Source organism: Neophocaena asiaeorientalis, unplaced genomic scaffold (genome assembly GCF_003031525.2).
Source record: "Neophocaena asiaeorientalis asiaeorientalis breed wild unplaced genomic scaffold, Neophocaena_asiaeorientalis_V1.1 scaffold51, whole genome shotgun sequence".
Classification (NCBI taxonomy): Eukaryota; Metazoa; Chordata; class Mammalia; order Artiodactyla; family Phocoenidae; genus Neophocaena; species Neophocaena asiaeorientalis.
Genome location: NW_020173335.1, coordinates 2184942 through 2205204, shown reverse-complemented (window position 1 = coordinate 2205204; position 20263 = coordinate 2184942). Strand labels below are relative to the sequence as shown.

Here is a 20263-nt window from a genome sequence, read left to right as displayed (position 1 = left end):
CTCGTGAGGTCAGATCCCAGCCCCCATTCACAGCCCTCAGGTCAGCCCCCCTCTTACCCTGCAGCTCAGCTGGGAGCTTCGCTCTCCAGCTTTGTAAATAGGGTGTGATCCCTTTTCAGGAGCCACCGTCATGTCCAGGCCTTTGCTAGGAGGTTGTCTTCGTTTTTCTCAACACTGCTTTTCTGATAAGGCAGCACCTTCTGAATGGAAACCGTGTGACTGCTCAGAATGTGTCCCCCTTGTCAAATGCTCGTCGGTTTCATGATGACGCCTCACGTGCAGGATATGGTTACTTGTGTGGCTGTGAACACCCAGATGTTAGGTAGATCAGTGTCTCTAGTCCTGTCCAGTTGGAAGTTCCTAATAAGAGTTGACCCTTTTCCCCTCAAATAAATGCATTGGTGGTGATTTCGAAGAAAGTAAAATAAAGTTGCCAGGTCTTTTAACACCGTTTATGAGAAACGTAAATGGTAACAGACCCAGATTGTGGGACTGCATGGGCTAAAAGAAATGCCTTTATAATTTAGTAAGGCAAATATTATTGTTTAAAATTATTTGTATATTATAAAATTTATAGTATTTAATTTTTAAACAGCTGATTTTTTTAAGTCTCTACATATCTTTTAGTGGAAGATAATCAATTACCATTAAACTGAAATTTTAAATAAGCACTAATACGTATTGCATGCTGATGTGTCACCAGTGTTCTATATACTTTATATCAATTTGCTTTTTAAGAAATAATTTACATGTTCAAAGAATATAATCAAAAAATGAAAAAGGTATAGAATGAAAAGCTTTCTGGCCACTGAAGAAATACTTCAAAAATTTCCACCAGGAAATTCCAGCTTTAGGGGAAATCAATGCTACTATTTTCTTAAGTGTTTTTCTTGAGCTTTTCTGTGATTATACAAACAAATATATATACACATATATATATATATATATATATATATGTATATATATATATATTTCCCTCCCCTGTTTTTACACACTGTTCTACACCTTGCTTCTTCTGATTAGCAGTATATCCTGGTAATATCTCATTCGATGGCATAAACATTTCCTTGTTCTTTATTACAGCATGGTATTTGATTGCATGAGTCCATCAGAACAAACGCTTATAGATGGATATTTAGGGTTTTTCCACTCTATTCTTACTATAACAGCACTGCAATAAATATCTGCTACAGTTATCAATTTGCTCATTTACAAGCACATCTGTTCAATAAATTCCAGCTAGAGGAAGTGCTGGTAGAGGTATGTGTGTGCATTTGATAGATATTGATAGATATTGTAAACTGTTTTATGTGGTAGCTGTATCGATATACACCCCCTTGAGCAGTATACCTGTCTCCACCAGACGGTCACCTCCAGAGGTGTTATTGATCTTTTTGATCTTTGCCAGTCAGATAGGAAGTGCCTTATTTTGTTTTAAATGGATTTTCTTATTAATGCCTATAACAATAAGTACTATTATCATCACCATTTTATATATGAGAAATTAAAGCTTACAGAAGTTGGGATACTTGCTCAAAGTTACTCAGATAAAAGGCGGAAGAATCAAGATTAAATTCACCCTTGTCTGTGTCTTAAACAAAACTCCTAACCATTAAGGAACACAGCCAAATTGTCTTGAAACTTAACTTATATTTCTTATAATTATTTTTGATGATTCAGAACTTAATTCAAAAGGTGCAGCAGGATTTTGCAGTATCTTAGTGTCAGCATTATCACTATAATTATCACTGAACAATAGATGTGTGTCCTAGTTTAAAAAGCATCCTTGTAGATAGAAGGCAGGTAAACTGGCTTCAGTGGTCTCATATGCTATCACGAATTCTGAAAAATTTCACCCCACCCCCCAAAACTTCAGCCCTCATAATCCACGCCCAGTGGCTTGGTTTCACAGCTAGTTGAACACAGAAGGATGAACTTATATTAGCTGAAATAAAACTTCATTAAGCCTAGGATGCTGATGTCACAGTAACATGCTCAAAATCTAAAAGATAACACGAGGATGACATAGCACCTTTCTTCTTCATAGTTCAAAGTGCTTTGCAAATATTAAGTTTGGGTTTTCCTCACATGTTGACGGAGTAAAGTCTGCAAAACAAACAACCAAAACCATGTGACTATTCCCTGTCGCCTCCTGACTTTATTGGAGAGACGGTATGTGGAGTGGAGAAACCAACTAGATGGGAATCGTGCGCTCACATCATTCCAGGCTGCAATTTGGAGACCTCACATACGCCGGTACTGGTGCAGGTTTGACTTGTTTGCAGCTCTCAGTGGCGTGTTTGAGGTCTCTGCCCGCCTGGAGAAGTTTTACAAAGAGGAACCACTGTCACCACAAGCTCAGCTCAGGAGCCATGAAGTCTGCCCAAGAATCTCCTGGGAGGCATTTCATGTCAACGGAGAAAACATGGAGCATTCACCAAACGGTGCGGGGCAAATGGGGGACCATCTGAAAAAGCAATAAAGTCGGACATGTAACGCACATCTTGTACCAAAATGAATTCCAGATGCATAAAAGATTTAAATGGAAAAGAAAAAAAGTTATCTCAGATGGGAGAGGGATTTTATAGTATGACACAATACTCAGAACCCATAAAAGAAAATATTAATGAAATAGACTTCCAATTTTTAAAACTTCTGCATAGAAAAATCATAAATAAAGTCAAATATGACAAGCTGGGAACATTTTATTCTGTAGACTGAAAAAAAATGCACAATGTGAGAGTTGTGAGTTAAGTTTTATTTGGGGCAAAAGGAGGACTAGAGCCTGAGAGACAGCATTTCAGAGAGCTCTGAGAAACTGCTCCAAAGAGGCAGGGGGCGGGGAGGTCAGTATGTACGTGACTCTAGTGAAGGGGGGACGTGCAGTCAAGCACACGTTTTGGCAGAAGTTTGCTGCTAGTCTCAAGGAGCAGATGTCACCATGAAGGATTTTAGTGCTTTTCTAGGTATGAGAAGATACAAGAAACTGGGTTCATAAAATCTTCTCCTGAAAATATCTATCTGAAGACCTGTTCTGCCAGTTTCTCCCAGAGCACAGAGGGCCTCATTCCTGATCTCCAGCCTGAACTCCTTTTAGGGGGTGTTTAAGGTCAGCAGCTGCTGCGTCTCATGATTTAATCCTTGTAGAGGTAGATGGCAGGTGCCAGTTTGTAGTTGGCAATTCCAACTATTACCACAGGCAAGTACTTATTTCTGTAGCTCACAAAGAGCTTCTACAAAGTAAATGAGAAGACCAACATCCTTAGAAAAGTGGCTGAGGAATATGAACTTACAGTTTTCAGAAATGGAAATATAAATGGCTCCTTATTTTTAATGTAGTAGCATTTGTATTTTATTTTTAATATCTTTATTGAAGTATAATTGCTTTACATTGTTGTTAGTTTCTACTGTATAGCAAAGTGAATCAGCTACACATATACATATATCTCCATATCCCCTCCCTCTTGAGCCTCCATCCCACCCACCCTATCCCACCCCACCATCCCACCCCTCTAGGTGGTCACAAAGCATGGAGCTGATCTCACCGTGCTATGCGGCTGCTTCCCACCAGCTATCTATTTTACATTTGGTAGTGTATATATGTCCATGCCACTCTCACTTCATCCCAGCTTCCCAATCCCCTGCTGTGTCCTCAAGTCCATTCTCTACATGTGTGTCTTTATTCCTGCCCTGCCACTAGGTTCATCAGTACTGTTTTCTTAGATTCCATATATATGTGTTAGCATACGGTATTTGTTTGTCTCTTTCTGACTGACTTCTCTCTGTATGACAGACTCTAGGTCCATCCACCTCACTACAAATAACTCAATTTCGTTTCTTTTTATGGCTGAGTAATATTCCATTGGACACTTAGGTTGCTTCCATGTCCTGGCAACTGTAAATAGTGCTGCAATGAACACTGTGGTACATGTAGCTTTTTGAATTATGGTTTTCTCAGGGTATATACCCAGCAGTGGGATTGCTGGGTCATGTGGTAGTTCTATTTTTGTTTTTTTAAGAAACTTCCATACTATTCTCCACCTAAATAGACATTTCTCCAAAGAAGATACACAGATTGCCAGAAATGGCTCTTAAACTCATGTTCAAACCCACGTGAGAAAAGAAAGGCAAATTAAACTACACTGTGTCAAGAATTCAAAAGCTGTTAACAGCCTCAATTGGCCAGGCTCTAGGGGAAACTTGTATACTCATGCTGGTGACAGTAATTTGGTCAAATTTAGGATTTAGGAAAACTCAAATGCTTATGCTCTTTGACCCACCAATTCTACTTCTAGGGGAATGGAAGTCTGAAGAGGGTAGTCAGGAAAGGATTCGATGGAAAGGCAAAGTCTGAAGGAAGTGAGGGAGTTAGCTGCGCTGATGCAGTGGGAAGACCAGCCCAGGCAGAGCACCTAAAGCTAAGATGAGTGGAGGGGTTGGGGGTGGTAGGAAGAGGGACGGGGAGGGAGAGGCAGGCGGGTGGTGGGACAGCAGGAGGGCTAGTGTGGCCAGAGTCGGGAGAGCAAGGGGGAGACCATGCGGGAGATGGCAGAGTTGTTTTGGGGGAGCAGGACAGAAACACACATACACACATATGTATACACATCTGAATATATACATATATATTATTTTTCAGATTCTTTTCTTTTATAGGTTATTACAAGGTATTGAGCATAGTTCCCTGTGCTGTAGAGTAGGTCCTTGTTGTTTATTTATTTTATATATAGCGGTGTGTATCTGTTAATCCCAAATTCCCAGTTTATCCCTCTCCCCCTTCCCCTTTGGTAACCATAAGATTGTTATCTATGCTTGTGGGTCTATTTCTGTTTTGTAAATAAGTTCATTTGTATCATTTTTTTAGATTCCACATATAAGTGATATCATATGATATTTCTCTTCGTGTGACTTACTTAGTATGATAATCTCTAGGTCCATCCATATTGCTGCAAATGACATTATTTCATTCTTTTTTATGGCTAACATTCCATTGTATATATGTACCACATCTTTTTTATCCATTCTTCTGTTGATGGATACTTAGGTTGCTTCTATATCTTGCTTATTGCAAGTAGTGCTGCTGTGAACACTGGGGTGCATGTATCTTTTTGAATTACAGTTTTGTCCAGATATATGCCCAGGAGTGGGATTGCTGGATCATATGGTAACTCTATTTTTAGTTTTTTAAGGAACCTCCATACTGTTCTCCGTATTGGCTGCACCAATTTACATTCCCACCAGCAGTGCAGGAGGAAGGACGTTCCCTTTTCTCCACACCCTCTCCAGCATCTGCTGTTTGTAGACTTTGTGATGGTGGCCATGCTTACCGGAGTGAGGTGGTGACCTGCACTTTTGAAAGCTCACCCTAACTGCTGTGCTAAGAACAGGGAGCGAGATGGAGCAGTTAGGAGCGATGGGGTGAGGCACGAGATGGCAAAGGGTGGCATCAAGATGACAGCAGTAGAGGTGGTGGGAGATATCCAGATTGTGGGTGTGTTGTGAAAGTAGTCACTCGGATTGATGACAGATTCTATCTGGGGTTGAGAGAAAGAGTCTAGAATGACTCTGAGATTTTTGACCTGAAAAACTGTAAGGGTGACCTTCCATGAACTGTGATGAAGGAGTCTAAGGGCGAGCAGACTGGGAAGGAGCTCAGGTGTCCAGTCACAGGCAGGACCACGTGGAGGTGCTCGTTAGACACGCAAATGGAAATACCAGCTCAACAGCTGGCTATAGGAATTTGGGGTTTGCGGGAGGGACCCGGGCCGAAGCTCTAAAATTAGGAAGTCAGCACATATAAAATGGTCAGCAAAGCCTGAGAACTGGCTGGATGAGAGCATCAAGTTAGTTAGTGCATGTAGAGAAGGGAAATGGAAAAGCATCCTCCAGTGCACCAACACGTAGAGGTAGGAGTGGTCAGAGGAGCCACAGAACAGACGGGGAAGGAGCAACAAGCGAGGCTAAGTGCAGAACCCAAGGATGGAGTCCTGCGAGCCAGACAAAGGAGGTCACCCAGGGGGCACAGTGACAAGTTCCCACACTGCCGTTGGAGCGGGAAGAGGGGCCTGAGAACAGGCCATTCCGTCTGTCGTAGGGATGTGGGTCATCAAGGAGCCTGACCACACACAGTCTTAGATGGTGGGAGGGTGAATGCGAGACCGAGGTGGGTTCCAGAAAGCAGAGAATCAAGCCCCAAGATGTTACTACCGCTCATCCAGAAAAAGAATGAAATAATGCCACTTGCAGCAACATGGATGGACCTGGAGATGAGCACACTAAGTGAAGTCAGCCAGAGAAAGATAAATACCATGTGATATCACACTTATATGAGGAATCTAAAATAGGACACGAATGAACTTGTCTAAGAAACAGAAACAGACTCACAGGCATAGAGAACAGACCTGTGGTTGCCAAGGGGAAAGGGGGGGAGGGATAAATTAGGAGTTTGGGGTTAACATGTACACACTGCTGTATATGAAATAGATAACCAACAAGGACCTACAGTATAGCGCAGGGAACTATATTCAGTATCCTGTAATAAACCATAATGGAAATGAATATGAAAATATATATATTATATGTATTCTATATGTATATAACTGAATCACTTCTCTGTACACCTGAAACTAACACAACATTGTAAATCAACTTTGATTTTTAAAAATGGGGGAAAAAAAAGCTATTACTATCAATTTACAGGAAATACAGGAGAGACAGGAACATGCTGGAAAAGTCATGAGGATGCAGTAAGCCGAATCCAGAACGTGGGGACTTCCACGGGGAAAATGAGCTTTGTATAAAAAACCAGAAAACATAAATGGCATGAAAAGAGGGGAGGGGGCGAAACTGTTAGAGACGAAAAACCACCTCTAAATCCAATATGTTGAGTGCCTGAGTTGAGTCAATCTATTATAAAAGAAAGATGTTTTTGAGACTAGAAAATTTAAACCCTGATCATGTATTTATTGTAGATTTGTTGCATGATATTGGTATTGTGACTGGCATTTTTTAGAGTCATTATGTGTTAGAGATGTACAGTGGATGATTTACAGGTGAATGATACGACGTCTGGGATTTGGTTTAAGATACTCCAGATTTAGGGAAGGCAGGTGCATGAAATAAGATTGACAAAATGTTTACAGTCTTTGAAACTGGGTAATGATATATGTCTTTCTACCTTTGTGTATGCTTGAAGTTTTTCAAAATAATTTAAAACAAAAAGACAAAAGCTAAATTCAAGACATATAAAAAAGCAGCAGCAGTGCTGAAGGGATAGCCATAAGGAAAGGGCGCTTGAAAGGCTTTTTAGATTTTTTTCAAGGTGGGAGAAATGAAGGAACATTTGTATGCTATGGGGAAGGTGAAGCAGAGAGAGAAAATGCGATGGTGCCGGAGAGAAGGGAGAATGGCTAGGGTAAAGTTTCTGCATAGAGAAGAAGTTTTGAGATCTGGTGCAAACGTGGAAGAACGGACCGGTCGCCCACAGTAACAGGAGGTGGGCACGGGTGCGAGAGGCTCTGGACATAGGAGACAGGCGCGCCTTGAAATCCTGGAGCTTTCAGTTCCCTCAGGGAAATAGAACGCAGGGTCACCAGCCAAGCGTGAGGCTGGGGATGCCCTGTGGGAGGTCTGGGCCAGGAGGATGGTTTGTCCCGGAGGCCGGGCGAGGGGGAGGGATGGTGTGATTCTCAGGCAGCGTTCAAAGCCTACTGGGAGTTCAGTGTCCAGAAATTAAAGTGAGCCTGATCGGCAAGAGTTTTTCTCTGGCCAGAAACCATGGATGAGCTCAGGGGAGGGAGAGGTGGAGTTTCAACCAGGCTTGTGGTCTTTCCAGGGGAGTATTCAGACGGGAGAGAACCAAGGGCGTTGAAAGCTGTATTCTTTTTTTTTTTTTTTTTCGGTACGCGGGCCTCTCACTGTTGCGGCCTCTCCCGCTGCGGAGCACAGGCTCCGGACGCGCAGGCTCAGCGGCCATGGCTCACGGGCCCAGCCGCTCCGCGGCATGTGGGATCTTCCCGGACCGGGGCACGAACCCACGTCCCCCTCATCGGCAGGCGGACTCTCAACCAGTGCGCCACCAGGGAAGCCCCGAGAGCTGTATTCTTTAGAGTCAAGCTAGGCTGCTGTAACGAAGCAATCCAACGTTAATTCTGAGACTTAAAGCAGATTTTATGTCTATTTCAAGCCACAGACCGAAGTGACCGTTCCAGGTTACTGGGTCTCAGCTTCAGAGGATCCTTTAAGGGGCAGAGGGAGGGGCTTTCTCTCTCGTTTGTCTTTCGTGATAGGGCTTTGTTCCCATCTGAATCGTGGGTACTGGGAAGCAGGCACATCTTTACCCGTTATCAGGAGGGGAAAGAACGCATGAGGAGAAAGCACTGCGCTTCTTTTAAGGGCCCAGCCTGCAGGGGTCGCACATCACTTAGGCTCTTATTCCGTTGGTAAAAGGTTAGTCCTACGGCCACATTTAAATCAAGGAAGCCCAGGAAATGTCGTGTATATGGCCAGCTGTGTGCTCAGCTATAATTCTAGCATCTTGGAAGGAAGGAGGATGGATAGGGCAGGTGGATAATTAGAACTCTCTGCAAGGGAGTGAAATAGTAATTGACCAAGGAAAGTATGCTAGGTAAGGAGGAGAGAGGGGGTCCGGGGGCTGAGCCATGACCGAGAGGTGGTGGGTCGAGGGGCTGCAGACCTCAGCACAGGAACAGGGTGTCAGGGACCAGAGGCGCCGAGGGTGGCAGTGGTGGTACCAGAGCATGCTGGCCATTGAGAGTATGAGGTCAAGCTCTAGGGTGTGATCTCACGGTGCATGACTGACCCAGGCAAAAGCCTAGGAAGAAAGGAAGTCAAGGGGCTGAGGGCTGGAAAGCTGAAGCCCGAGCCAAACGGATATTGAAATGACTTAGAATCATGACAGGATTTTTCCTGGAGACGAGGACAGGGCGCCAGCTGCTAAAATCTCTGAGAAATAAGGGCAAAGGGCAGTGAGGCACAGGAGGTGGTGTATCTGATGACGTGAGATTCAAAGCTGGGGATGGGAGGAGGGGAGGAGTTCCAAAGTGGCCTCGAGGAGGAAGGAGACCCCAAGTCCACGCGGCTTACGGGACCTCAGCTCGCCGACCAGGGGTTGAACCCAGGGCCACGGCAGTGAAAGTGCCAAATCCTCACCACTAGGCCCCCAGGGAACTCCCCAGACATCCTTCTTACAAGAAAATTTTAAATGATCCTTAATGTTCAGTGAAAATAATGTTTCTGGAACCCTCACAGGTGGAAAAACTTGAGCATTTTTCTCAAAGCCTTAGGAAATGAGAAGCAAATATTTATGTCTTCTGCGTCTCTGAGTGAATCCACACTGGGAGACTCTGTCCAATATCCAGGTCATTTTGTCTCTTTAGTTAAAAAAAAAAAATCACACGGCTTGTCAAATCTGCCATGCGGTAGAATCAAGCCACACTATCATCCAGTTTTAAGGAACTATAATTCTTTTGAATCCTTTCCAAGAATCTCTCCCAGATTATTCCTGTCGCGTTTCTAGTTTATGAATCAGGACTTCATTCATTGATTTCTTCAACAAGTATTTCTTTCCTTAACCGTTCCAGCACAGCTTTGTCCTAGGCACTTAGGAGGTTATAAGGCAGTCCATTTCCAATCCCACAAGGGTTTGCAATCTATTTGGGATGGCAAGAGGAAAAAAAGAAGAAGGAAGGAAGGAAGAATGCCTTTGAAGTAGTCAAAATATATGTATCTTAAATTCAGAAAAAAATATGCGAAACCCATGAAACAAAAACTATGAAACTTCATTGTGGGACATGAAACAAGGCTTGCAGAGGTGGAGAGACTTTCTGAGTTCCTGGGTGGGAAGAGTCAGTATTGGAACAATATCAAATATGCCCAAATTCATCTAAAATGCAGTGCACTTCAGTAAACATCCCAACCCAGATTTTTACAAAATTGACAAGTTGATATAAAATTGATTGGGAAAGGTAAATAAGAGCCAAAAAAATTTTTTTATGAGAATGAGAGTAAGTGAGGGACTTGGCCCTTGACGGAAATCAAAATATCCTCTAAATCTGTAATGACGAGAGTCTCATAATTGACTGGAAAGGAAAACACAAATACGTAGAAGAGAATAGAAAGTCCATGAAAAACAGTTGGAAGTTAATGCTAACTTCTAACAGTGAGTTTTTCATATGTTGGACACCAGTCTAATTTTTAATGTTTAGAACATAGTGATTTTTTTAAAATTTGACTTGGAAAAAACTATAATGCTGTAACAAAATTCCTTCCATTCTCATCTACTTATTTACGTAAATACAGTTTCTCAGCGTTTACGTCTATAACAACAAAGGAAAAGTATGAATTAATGTTGAACCTGTCTGATTCTTGCAATGAGTAATATTTATCCATAAGAGTGAATAAGGTGAATCTTAGCTTTATCTGTCATTGAGAAATGCATTTATAGCACAATTTGATTTTTTATGTTTAAGAATTATAAATTTTTGTTATATTGATAAATTTTGAACTAGAATGATAGGATATTTTAATTTAGAGCTTTATTAGCCCAGAAAATTAAATTTATATACATATTTTGTTACAGAGTATAATTGAATAATCAAAGATTTTGAAGTATGCAAATTGTTTTACATTAAGATAAAATTATGTGGGAGAAGTGAAATAGAAATATTAGTTCAAGGATATCAAAGAATGATGCAAAATCTTTGCCTGTTAAACAAGAGGTATCATGCATATTTCATTTGATATTTTATTGTACAGTATATTGATATAATTGCTTATGTGATTGTTTTTCTGTAATAGTTTGTCTTGTGAGAGTAGTCAAAAGGATAAGATTCTAGTGCCAGACTGATGGTTTCTAATCATTGCTTGGCTGTTCATTAGCTGTGCACAGCTACTTAACTGCGTGTATCAGTTTTCTCATCTGTAAAATGGGAGTGATAATACTACTTCCCTCATAGGGTTGTTGCCAGGTTTAGATGAACTAACAACAAGAAAATGCTTAGGACAAGGTCTGGGACACAGTAAGTGTTACGGATGGCCTTGCTATTATTTTTAAGAAATAGTGTGCCACACCTAAGAATATCAGAGATGACTGATCTATTAATAAGAAACATTTGATATGCAAATTGGCATACAGTCTGCTTAAATAACTAACAATTGCCATGCTATATGTTGTTATTCATATAACAAATACTAACTTGGCTACTGGTTTGTGCTGGTCTATGTAATGTATCTTTTAAAAATACTTTATACTTTTTATAGTCACTAAAATAAAAAAGTAACTGCTCTAACTTCTTAATGTATAACAAGGTTTAAAGGAAACGTATGAATCCAAATTTAATTCCTTCCAGCAATTAATCTGAAATCATATTTTGCTGTCTAGTTTAATCCAAATCACAACTCATGAACTCCTCTCGTGTTTTATAAAGACAAAAACAATTTTTAAAAGGTTGAAAGGTTAAATAAATTTGAGAAAGGCTGGCTTACACCATAAAGTTACTAAAATGTTGAATAAAAGTACAAGGTTGTCAAAATACCTGCATTAACTTTTCTAGTTGGACTCCAGCACTATTTATGTGGCATTATTATATAAAGATACCACTGAATGACAACATATGCACGTTTTTTTCAACTGAATAAAATTTAACTATAGGCTTGGTCAACATCACTGGTAGGTGCCAATGGATCCACATGAACTTTTTCAAGCCACTGGATTTTTTTTTTAATTGAAGTATAGTTGATTTACACTTGCGTTAGTGTATCAAGCCACTCGATTTATATTCAATGCACTGAAGTACTAATGCACTGCTATTCGCCTTGGTAATGTGCTAAGCAATGGACTGAAAATTCAGCCAGTGCGTTCCAGTCTATAACATTGATGAGTTTTACAAAGTATTTAAGTCACTACAACAATAATTAGCTGTGCTTTTGACCTTAATTAATGAATGGAATCTCAATTATTCTTGGAAGGAATGCAGACAGAGAACAGCAATGCTTAAACTTTTGGGTTTGGGGGCATCAAAGAGAATCTTAAAAGTATGGTCTTTCTCCAAAAAACCGCACATTCTTGCAAGACTTTGTGTAGAATTTCAGGGGATCTGAGTGATGTTTCTCAAAGTATTGTCCACAAACCATCTGCATCCAGTTCTCTTTTTTTTTTTAATTAATTTATTTATTTTTGGCTGCCTTGGGTGTTCGTTGCTGTGCGCAGGCTTTCTCTAGTTGTGGCGAGCAGGGGCTGCTCTTCGTTGCGGTGCGTGGGCTTCTCACGGCGGCGGCCTCTCTTGTTGCAAAGCACGGACTCTAGGCATGCAGGCTTCAGTAGCTGTGGCACGTGGGCTCAGCAGTTGTGGTGCACGGGCTTAGTTGCTCCGCGGCATGTGGGATCTTCCTGGACCAGGGCTTGAACCCGTATCGCCTGCACTGGCAGGTGGACTCCTAACCACTGCACCACCAGAAAGTCCTCGCATCCGAATTTGTTGAGGTTCTATGTAAAGTTCATTTCCTGAGTCCCACTCTCACTAGACTGGAATCTCACAGGATCAGGCCCAGAAATAGGACTTGAACAATGTCCACAAGTGAGACTGTTTAAAGACAAACTTTACTTTTTATCAAAGGAAAACACACACACACACAAGCACATTCATATCTATCATTTAAAAAGTCAAATAGTTTCCAAAGAAGATACACAGATTGCCAACAATCACATGGAAGGATGCTCAGCATCACTAATCATTAGAGAAATGCAAATCAAAATTACAGTGAAGGGGCTTCTGTGGTGGCGCAGTGGTTGAGAATCTGCCTGCCAATGCAGGGGACACGGGTTCGAGCCCTGGTCTGGGAAGATCCCACATGCCGCGGGATGTGAGCATCCCGTGTCACACCCGTGAGCCACAGCTACTGAGCTTGCACGTCTAGAGCCTGTGCTCCACAACAAGAGAGGCCGCAATAGTGAGAGGCCCGCGCACCGCCATGAAGAGTGGCCCCCGCTTGTCACAACTAGAGAAAGCCCTCGCACAGAAACGAAGACCCAACACAGCAAAAATAAATTAATTAATAAACTCCTACCCCCGACATCTTCTTTTAAAAGAATAATAATAACAATGAGGTATCACCTCACATGGGTCAGAATGGCCATCATCAAAATATCTACAAACAATAAATGCTGGAGAGGGTGTGGAGAAAAGGAAACCCTCTTGCACTGTTGGTGGGAATGTAAATTGATACAGCCGCTATGGAGAACAGTATGGAGGTTCCTTAAAAAACTAAAAATAGAACTACCACATGACCCAGCAATCCCACTACTGGGCATATACCCTGAGAAAACCATAATTCAAAAAGCTACATACACCACAATGTTCACTGCAGCACTATTTACAATAGCCAGGACCTGGAAGCAACCTAAGTGTCCATCAACAGAGGAATGGATAAAGAAGATGTGGCACATATATACAATGGAATATTACTCAGCCATAAAAAGAAACAAAATTGAGTTATTTGTAGTGAGGTGGATGGACCTAGAGTCTGTCACACAGAGTGAGGTTAAGTCAGAAAGAGAAAAGCAAATACTGTATGCTAACACATATATATGGAATCTAAGAAAATAAATGGTTCTGAAGAACCTAGGGGCAGGACAGGAATAAAGACAGAGACGTTGAGAATGGACTTGAGGACACGGGGAGGGGGAAGGGTAAGCTGGGATGAAGTAAGAGAGTGGCATGGACATATATACACTACCAAATGTAAAAGAGATAGCTAGTGGGAAGCAGCCGCATAGCACAGGGAGATCAGCTCAGTGCTTTGTGACCACCTAGTGGGGTGGGATAGGGAGGATGGGAGGGAGGGAGACGCAAGAGGGAGGAGATATGGGGATATATGTATACCTGTAGCTGATTCACTTTGTTATACAGCAGAAACTAACACACCCTTGTAAAGCAATTATACTCCAATAAAGATGTTTTATTTTTTTGTTTGTTTATTTTTTGTTTATGTTTATTTAAAAATAAAATAAAAAGTCAAACAGTACTAAAAGGCTTTATAATAAAACCCAGCGGGGGCTTCCCTGGTGGCACAGTGGTTAAGAATCCACCTGCCAGTAAAGGGGACACGGGTTCGATCCCTGGTCTGGGAAGATCCCACATGCCGCGGAGCGACTGGGCCCGTGAGCCATGGCCGCTGAGCCTGCACGTCCGGAGCCTGTGCTGCGCAACGGGAGAGGCCACAACAGTGAGAGGCCCGCGTACCGGAAAAAAAAAAAAAGCAGCAGGACTCAGAACAGCATCAGAGCCGTTTCTAGCTGCTCTTGATGGCGGCAGACAACAGAGCGGCACCTTAAACGTTCAAAGGGAAGACTGTTTTCATCCTAGGATCCTGGACTAAACTAAACCATAAATCAGTAGTGTAGAATACACACACTTTTAGATACACAAGTTCTCAAACATTGTACCTCCATTCTTCTTCAGGCAGCTGGAAGATGTACGTACTTTAGCAAAATAGGGGATTAAAACAAGAAAAGGGAAGATACAGGCAAGAAGATACTAGGAAAAAAAGCAGCAAGGTGGCAGGAAGGGCGACCCAGGACCTCTAGAAAACAACAGGCTAGGGGCAGGAGAAGGGAAGGGGCTCCAGAGGTAGCTAAGGAAGACAGAACGGAAGTATTCGAGTGTAAGGAGTATATTCTTAATAAGTATATGGCAGAGGTGCTGGAACATTGGGGAAAAATTAACAATAGGTAGCTGGAAAACCAAACAAATGATAAAATGAGGCAATTATTAACTTCAGAAAATAAGAAAGCGTGTGCAGGAAAAGAAAAAGTGGTTGCAATGCGTTAGTTGGCTCTTGGTCACTGAGTGACCGATATTTATATAGTCTCACTAATGTAACGTCAGCTACTGATTTAACAAAAATTATACGTAACTATGCTGGGGGAGGGTAGAAAAGTGGGGTCGGGGTAAGGGAGGGATAGTCTAGTATTTATTCACAATGGCGAGAAGTCAACAGACAAGGACTTAAATTGGCAAATCAAGAAACAGTGACAGAAGCATATGACTTTTTAAAGAGATGGAGGAAGATATCAGTGAAGCTAGCTAGAAAAGTTGAAGGTGGTAACCTGTAGGGCTGGGACTGGCTGTGGGGAAGGGTGGGGCAGGAGACCCATGTTTGTTTGTTTTTTGATTTATTTATTTTTGGCTGTGTTGGGTCTTTGTTTCTGTGCGAGGGCTTTCTCCAGTTGCGGCGAGTGGGGGCCCCTCTTCACCGCGGGGCGTGGGCCTCTCACTATCGCAGCCTCTCCCGCTGCAGAGCACAGGCTCCAGACACGCAGGCTCAGTAGTTGTGGCTCACGGGCCCAGTTGCTCCGCTCTCAACCACTGCGCCACCAGGGAAACCCCCTGCTCCATTTTTTGATTAGCTTTTCTCTCTGAAAGGTTTTACAGTTTTTTTTCCCTTATCCAAGATGTTCTGAAATTTAATGATGAAATGCCTTGAAGTTCAAGGACATGTCCTGTTCTGGGCAGGCCCTATCCATATGGGGACACCTCTCCTTCAGGTATGGGAAATTTTCTTTTATTATTTCTTTGATGATTTGCTCCCCACTGTTTTCTCTGATCTCCTTTCTGAAGCTCCTATTAGTAATTCTCTGGATGGATTCACCAACATTCTCATCTTTCCTCTTCTATTTTCCATCTTTCCCAACTTTATCCTTCAGTTCTTTTCACTGAATATTTTATTTACATCATATATTTAATTTTCAAGAGAGCTTTCTTGTTGAGTGTTCTTCTTTCATCGCTTCCTGTTTTTGTGTTACAGGCATATCTTACTTTGTCCCTTTGATGCTATTAATCAATTACAGCTTTGAAGTCCCTTTCTCCTTGCATTGTCTGTTTGCTCCAGTTCCCTTTCACTTCTGTGTGTATTTTCCTTACCACGTTGCAGGTGTTCATCACATGGTTACCGATTCCTGGACTGCCCCTCATACTGAGGAGTGAGACTCTAAACATTTTAGAAGAAATTCTCTGTGTGGAGTAGATCTGTGAAATCCACAAGCAGGTGCTCTAGTAGAGGACCGGCCTTCCACTGGGCTCCTGCCACGGCAGATGTCTGGAGAGCTTTTGTCTGCCGCCATCCTCTCCCTCTGGCCAGGCACTCACCTGATGCCCCTCTTTGGCCCACGGATGGATAGACGGTGCCTGGTAGTGCAGGGTGAGGAGAGAAGGGCCCTGGGGTCTAACTAGTTCACGCGTAGACCGTCACCCATCCTTCAGGGACCCTCACCTCCCAAGTGCAGAGGCTTCAGAGTCTCGGGGGGGCTGGCCTGCGTCTTCATTCTTGGGTTTGAACTCCTCCTCTCTGATCAACTAGTTACTCCTCCTTCATCCACTTTCCACCTGCAAACACTTGTCCTTGGCCAAATGTTTGTGGAAATCTCTCCTGCCCTTTGTCCTTGTTCCTTGCAGGCCGACACCTTCTTATTCCTCTGCTGTCGTTTTAGTGGGCTTTGAGGAAGGGGAGGTGGGGCAGAATGTGGGTGGGCAAGTCCCAGTTTGAAGCAGAATTCCAAAGTAATTTTTGTGCAACAGACAGGGAAGAGTCAGTGGCTAGGGCACAGGTGGCATTGGCACACCAGATGACTACTGGCTAAATACGAGAACTGGATGAATTCACGTAGAATTCACGATTGAAGAGCAATGAAGTATGATGTCTGTTGAACTACTGACTTAAGCGGTCATCAGACCCCCAAAATAAAACCCCTGTCAAATGAACAAGTGAACAAAGAAGAAAAAAAAAAAGAAGGAAGGAGGGTCACACACATGTTATGTGTAGCTATTTCTACTTAGCCCAGCTTGCAGACGGGCACATGACCATAACCACCTTTGTGCCTCCCTTCATCCTCTAAGTGTTGCGCACTGCGTTTGAGTGTGGATGAGTGTGTGGGAGAGGGCTTCTGTATCGCTCCCAAGACCTCACCTCTGGAGGTGAAACACAGTCCACAGAATCTGAAATATGTACATGAATTTAAGTGCCTGGACCAAAGTTACACACCTTAGAGGCATTAATAAATAGGTAAATATTACCTGAAAAGAAACTTTTTTTTTTTTAATTTGGAAGAAGGAATGTCTTGTGGGCAGTTTTTTAAACTGAGAAGTAACAGTATCAGATCAACATTTTTACATTTAATTTGTTCAAAAAACCCCACATCCCTGCTACTGATTACCTCACAGAATCCACGTACGGAGCTGGAGATGCAAAAATCCATAATCCTCGGTCCTGTCAATAGTTGTATTCAGGGCCAGTTAGGGTAATGCTCCTTCAAATGTAGGAAAATATGCAATAAAAAATTGAGTTTGCTATGTTTAAATTCTTTTTAAAATTTATTTAAAAATTATTTTTCACACAACTATGTATAACATAGACAACTAACAAGAACCTAGCCTGTGTATAGCAAAGGGAACTCTACTCAATGCTCTGCGGTGACCTAAACGGGAAAGAAACCCAAAAAAGAGGATATATGTGTATGTGTGGCTGATTCACTTTGCTGTACAGCAGAAACTAACACAACATTGTAAAGCAACAATACTCCAATAAAAATGAATTTAAAAATTATTTTCACCATTCCTTTATTCTTGCCTCTTATAAATGATTTGCAAAATGACATCAAAATATGAAAACAATAGAGGAGGTCCATTGGTGATGACTGTTTCCCTGGTACACTGAAAGTTAAGCAGGTAGGGTTTATTTGCCTCAAATAACAAGCAATTGAGGACAGAAAACAGGACCCTTTCTTATACACTGCTTTTGGCTTCAGATACTAGCAAATTATCTCACTGAATGGGGAAGGTCAGCCGGGGTACAGGGACTGTGGCTCAATAATGTTATTGAGGGACACACCTCCCTGCTCTGGCTGGTTTCATGCTCAGGCTGCAGCAAAAGAACTATCGCGTTACACATAGACATACAGCCTCCAAAGGAAGGGAAAACCCCACCTCCCTCCTTATAGCTCTCTATGAAGAGTGCAGAAACTTACAGAACACCTCCTTCCCCTCCAGCTCCTTTCCCTCTTGCCTCCTGTTCCCCATTAGCTCATTCCTGAGCTACCACCTTGCAAAAGCAACGGGATTTCCCGTAGATCTTTCAGACTCAGGCTGGGGACAGTGTCGGTCTTCCCTGAGGCGCGCAGGCCTGAGGGAGGAACGGACACCTGAACAAAACTGGGCTTCTGTTGGGAAGAAGGGGGTAACAGGTATCGGGTAGGCTACAGGCTCCACGACATTCTAATTGTGGAAGCAAAACACCTAAAGCAATTTGCAGAACTCACACTCAGACTGGAGGGAACGCTCACCGGGACTCAGAATGGAATAGGACCAGGAAGTCAGCCTTCCCCATCTGAGACCTATTCTGCGTCTCCAGACCCTCAGGATATTGTTTGGGTTCCTCCTCCTTTCCACGGCCGCCTGCAGGAGCAGCCGGCAGATTACTGTCCAAGACGGAGGATGAGGTGTATGAGACTATGGAAGGACCAGTGCTGGAGCCTGGGACGGCGCTAAGCCTCAGGGCTGAAACAGTGACCAACAGATGCCAGGGGACTTGAGGGGTTTCTGAAGAGGCCCGGAACAGCCAGGAGGAGAAACAGTGAAGCTGGGGTGCAAGGGCTGTCTGGAGCTGTCTCCCAGAACTCGGTGGGTTAGGATTTTTGTAACACTTAAAATTCAAAGCGAGAAAGGTGTGGTCAGAACCAGGATGAGGAACAACGTGGAGTTGAGAGGAAGCAAAGTGGGAGAAGGGCACCATTTCAGTTCCTTTTTTCTCCCCTAACTGAAGTGTTGTCTTTAGTTGTAAATGCACACTTTTCCTTTAGAGCTGCCCAGTCAGGTCCAAAATTGAGAAAGATGGCGGGGCAGCTGAGTTTTTAATTGTCCCTTGTGGATGATCCCACAGACTTGGACGGGGTGGGGGGGGGGACAGGAACAGCCCTTGGAGGTGAGGAACCAAGGACACCATACCAAATTCCTTTTTGGTACGCTGTTGCAAAAGCTGCTAGGCACACCACGAGTATGCAGATTTTAGTTTTAAGAATAAAAGACATTTTCTGACCAAGGATGGGGTAAGGAATGGTGGTGTGTGGCCAGCCATAATATGACTCAGGACCTTGTCTTAATAAAATCATAACAGATGAGCCCAATACCTGAAATACAGGATACTGACCAGTACTCGCAGTCCTGTGAGGCAGATGCTTTCAATAAACAGAGAGAAACAGCAGAGCTGCAAATCAGGGTTCTGTGCACACTCCATCATGGGAAAGGATGAACCAGCATGAACATTTAATTCACCATTTTAATGGTGAAAATCTGAAGGAAAAGAAAAATGACTGCGTTTCAATTTCTACCACCTTTCCCATACTTTTGTGAAATTTCAGCACATCTTCACTCACAGCTAGTTTCCCACCAAGGCCAGAAACCTACGCAATAAAAAATGATAATGCAAATTAAATTGGGCCCAGAAGAGATATCTTGGATTATATTTCTATTCATGGAAATACATTTGCCTTTTTGAGTCTCCAGGAGTCCTCCTTCCAACAAGTCTAAGAGAATCCAGGTGAAGCGCTCAGTGACCGCGGCTCACGCAGGACATGGTGTGGGTCGGGATCTCACCACCGTGTGAAAGCTGGGCAGCCAGCGCTGGAAGGCTGGTCCCTCACACCGCAGCCGGGAGTTCTCACAGACCCAGGGAGGGGCTGGCAGGTGAGTGAACTCAGTTACCACGGTAAGACCTCCCTTCCCCACACCAAACAGCGTCTGCCTGTTATCAGGTTAGGATGTGCCCTGTTACATGATTAGGAAAGCAGTCCCTTGTTCTAAAATAGCTTAAGTTTCTAAATCTACATAGTGAATTCCACGTGCAACTTTTTACGTAACTATGGGATGGTGGCCCAAGATGCCAAACAACAAATTACTCGACCAAATATTAAAAAAACCCAAAACCTCATAAAAGCAAACCCGGAGAACTCTCACGTGGACCCGGCACAAGCGCCAGTGCCCGGGGTTGTGTCGAGATTCCGTCCAATCAACCCCTGAGCGGCGACCTCGTACAGGAAGCCCGCTCCCCCAGCGCACGCCTCCCGCGAACGAGCCCGCGCACCTGCACAGGCGACGGCCCAGGTTCAGCGGCTTTGTCTCAACGCGACAAAGACCCGCCCTGCAGCTCTCCGGGGCTCCGAGGGACGCAGCGCCCCGGGGACCCCCGCCGCCTTCGG

At 43.2% G+C, this 20263-nt stretch overlaps 1 long non-coding RNA gene across 2 annotated transcripts; it reads right to left on the bottom strand.

The window, feature by feature from the left end:
• Nucleotides 1-2335: 2335 nt before the first annotated feature.
• Nucleotides 2336-20263, bottom strand: LOC112400400 (uncharacterized). Of its 2 annotated transcripts, XR_003003396.1 has the most exons (4): nt 20149-20263; nt 19216-19358; nt 17228-17320; nt 2336-2467 (listed from the first exon to the last, which is right to left on the bottom strand). It is a non-coding gene; the product is annotated as an uncharacterized LOC112400400 (long non-coding RNA). The 2 variants fall into 2 exon arrangements; XR_003003395.1 differs by having other exon boundaries at nt 19216-20222.